Genomic DNA, 4,334 nt, shown 5'->3' with positions numbered 1-4,334 from the left:
ATTCTGGTTGAATCCCAGCAAGCAAATAACGTTAGCCGCTGGTTCTCCTGTGGTTAGTTTATCAGTAACCTTCTAATACCCTGGAGAGAACGTTAGCTCCAGGTTATCAAAGTTTTCCGAACGTTATTACAACTAAAGAAAAAAACGTTATATTCTGGTTGCATTTCTCTTTTCACACAACGTTGCTACTTAGTTGTTTTTAGGTATCTTATTTGTATAACCATATCGGTATTCTCTGGTTATGTGCGTGGGGTTGATTGATGAAAATCGCCCCAGAGTTTCTATGAGTTTCCAATTGAACACGGCCAGCAGCCACACTGCAAAGTCGGAATAATTTGTTGCAAAATCGACATATAGCCCTATTCTATTCTTCCCCCCTCTGTTGGATTGATATTCGGCCGACCAGAGCCAGTCCGTACGTCAGCTAAAGGGGCCAGCGCGAGAAGAAGCTAGAAACTCGGGTCCGTGAGTTCTGGGGTGTTGGTGTTTTAGCAGACTCAACCTCGCTAACTTTAAGACATTTGGATAACACAGAGATAAAGTTACTCACGTAGGCTGGCTGTATGGTATCGATCACATTCTTCACATCGTTCTCCATGCACTTGTTCCATTAAGTCCAACAGGCTTTTAAAAAACACTGTACAGGGTAAACCGGGTGGAAGAGCTAGCTAGCCATAGTCCAGGCAGGCACACAACGATTTCATGCTAACTAATCTGACGAATAGTTTTGGATTAATCCATAATCGATTAGAGTGGCACCTCAAATGCATTCATGTTTTTAAAGCTTTATTTGTTATGAAAATATGATGATGAGGACTCCAATGAATTCTTTCTCAAACGTTGAGACTGCATCTTAAACAGCACAATGTTCCCGGGGGAGAATTGTTTTATATTAACACGTAGTCCAAGTTACAGCCTATGTTACTGTGCTATTCACTCAGCCTATCCCACAATTCCCAGTCCCAATTTAAAACAAAATAAACCAAAATCCATCATAATTCTGAACCGAGGACTTTTAATGGCATACGATGCAATAAAAACAGCCTGTTTTGAATGTTGAAACAGTGTGTTAGGCTAGCGCCTGCTCTGCTTATGTTTTGATCTGACTAATCGTTTATTATAGGAAAAGACACCGTAGACAAGAAAGAATTAGACCTAACCGCATTTAAATACTTAGCTGACACTTAGTAATGATAGCAAGCCGTATTCGTCGCAGTTCAGCAAGCAGCTATTGGTAAGTGAATTGACATGCGTGTGGTAGCCTATAATGTCATTGCCTTAATCATCAGAGACGTTCGCTCTCCCAGGTTGCAGATAGGCTGTCGCCGCAGACGGCAAGTGTACAGCGGAGCCATGCCTCGATGTCACGATAATTCTACATATTTTTTCCCCCTTTACACTTTGTTGCTGGGAGGTTAGGGGAACGTTAATGCAACCAAATATAGTAAAGTTCCCTAAAGGGTAGGAGAACGTTCTGCTAACCAAAATAAACAACCAGAAAAAAACGTTGTATTTTCGTCAAGAAAACTTTCCTGGGGAACCTTGTGGCAACTTTCGCAACTTTCAGGCAACGTTTTCCTAACCAGGAAAAAAACGTTCTAAAAACGTTCTCCTAACCAGAAATTGTTAGCTGGGTAGCGGAGCCATGTCACGATAATTCTACATATTTTTTCCCCCTTTACACTTTGCTGGGAGGTTAGGGGAACGTTAATGCAACCAAATATAGTAAAGTTCCCTAAAGGGTAGGAGAACGTTCTGCTAACCAAAATAAACAACCAGAAAAAAACGTAGTATTTTCGTCAAGAAAACTTTCCTGGGGAACCTTGTGGCAACTTTCGCAACTTTCAGGCAACGTTTTCCTAACCAGGAAAAAAACGTTCTAAAAACGTTCTCCTAACCAGAAATTGTTAGCTGGGTTATTAGCTGTGCATTTTTTGGGATTTGACCATTGACTTAAAGCAGGGGTCGGCAACCTGCGGCTCTGGAGCCGCATGCGGCTCTTTAGCGCATCCCTGGTGGCTCCCTGAGCGTCTTCAAAAATGTATGAAAATGAATGGGGGGATTTTTGTTTGTTTGTTTTAATATGGTTTCTGTATCAGGACAAACATTCTTAACGTTTTCCAATGTTGTAAAAATGTGAATAATAAATATTAAAGTTCAACATTTCTGTCAACGAAGATTTGATAGCCTGCGACACACGTTTCAGGGCGGCGCCGTGCCATGCAGGTGGCTGTGGTTGTAAACAAACCGGCGGGTGTCAGCATGGCCATGGCATGGATCCCAAAGGGAAAAAGAGAAAGATAGCCGATGAGATCAGAGAATTTAAGGCAGAAATGACCGAATCATTTGCTTTCATTGCCATTGCGGAAGGATTGCCTGCATGTTTGCTTGCTTTGTAATGAGAAGTTGGCGAACAACAAAAAGAGAGACATTTAGAAAGACATTTTCAGGGAAGGCATGCTACATTTGCAGCCGACTACCCAGTTGGGACTGAGAGAAAAAGTGTGATTGCAGTAGCCTACTTCTGGAGAAATTTTGTTGCAACCTGAGAGATATTAAAACGTGGAAAACAACGGTTCACGGACGGTGATTACACGAAGTTGAACTTAAAGCACCAGCGGAGTAGTCACGTGGTGTGTCATTCTCTCCGAGATGCGCTGTATAGGGAAAAACATTTAATCATGAAAGCTCATTATGCCTCGTTGTAGCCTACTTAGTCATTTTGATAGTAGGCTAATATAGATAATATACACTTACAGCCTGTGTTACCTTCATATTGCGGCTCCAGACAGATTTGTTTTTTGTTTTTTTGGTCCAAAATGGCTCTTTGAACATTTTGGGTTGCCGACCCCTGACTTAAAGGAACACTTCACCGTTTTTTCTTATTAAACTATGTTATCTAAGATGAGTTGATACATATCTCTCACGTTTCAATGCGTGCACTCACTATTTAAGCTCACAATATTCACATCGGCACAAATCATTAACGCCCCACCCAAGGGCGTCGTAGTGGGGGGAAAAAGGGGAATAGGCTACTTTACCCGGGCCCCAAGTGGGGGGAGGGCCCCTAAAGAGTTGAATTATATTTTCCTTAATAATAAATAATTTCCTTAATTTAAAGATCTTAATAAATATAATTAACGAATATAAATGCAAATATTTCGGGTAAATGCATCAGTTGATCGATGTATTAAATTGTGTCCAAGGCTACATTGTTTGAGGGCATGCACCCTCTCCCTTGCACGAAATGGTTCAGTCCGCCTTCCCCGTCTAGGCACATTTTCGAAGTAGCGTTCATTCTGCCGGAGCGGTAGACGGTGTGAAGATGAAGAAAGCGAAATTCGGTTTCCAAAAAAGGAAAGAGAGGCGAGATTTTGCGAGAAAGGGAGGAAAAGGTGAATAAGGGAAAGCAAGTGTTGACAGCCTTCTTTCCCAAGAAAGGTGAGCCCAATGTGAAAGCAATAGTCTACAAATGAACTCCTTTGATGTTACAAAACACTTCAATACCACCGCGATTATATCAGTCCTTAAACAGTAAAACACAAAATAAGAAATAAACACAAAATAAGAAATAACATGATGCCTGCTTTGTAGCCTACCACAACATTTCAATAGCCTACTAATTCGAAAATTATTATGAGCTAATAGCTTAACTTAGTAGGCTCAATGTTATAGGTTCATGAGGAAAGGCTGTCAAATTAGCAAAGCTAACTTGTGAAACGCATCACACTCAGTTTCAGAAACTGTCACAGAGGGTGATGCAGCAGCAGACCTCTCACAATTCTCATTGAGCTCAATGCAATTCAAACCAGCTAATAGGCTAACTGAAATAAAACCATGTCAATCTCTTACTATGGTGAAGGGTATAGTGTTGATGTGGGTTATTTTAATTCCAAAGGCCAAGGGATCAGGGTGCATAGTGTCCTGGATCCATGAAATAACTGGCCTTTAAAAATGAAAATGAAAATTCTCTATGGGAATTTAACATGGACGCTCCAATAGGCTACTTATGACCCCTGTATTTTAAGGAAAACATTTATTTATTTACAATACATTATTTATTCACAAAGAAAATTGATGTCCTTAAAGGTCGAATATTTCCTCATTTTTTCATATAAGGCGTTAAGATCAATTTCCGAAAGATGATTTTATATTTAACTTAAAGCATGTGTTCCAATACTTTTGGAGGGCACTGCATGTTTTTATGAAGCAAATGAAATTTGAGGAAATTTGACACAGAATATTTAAATATTAAGCATGTTCAGTCACATCCATAAGGCCATATTGGAATTGCCTGCTAATACAGTCATGGTTGAAATTGTTGGCACCCATGC

The sequence above is a fragment of the Sardina pilchardus genome, chromosome 1, assembly GCF_963854185.1.
Source record: "Sardina pilchardus chromosome 1, fSarPil1.1, whole genome shotgun sequence".
Classification (NCBI taxonomy): Eukaryota; Metazoa; Chordata; class Actinopteri; order Clupeiformes; family Clupeidae; genus Sardina; species Sardina pilchardus.
The sequence above is the reverse complement of the archived record's forward strand: the minus strand, read 5'-3'. Positions refer to the sequence as shown.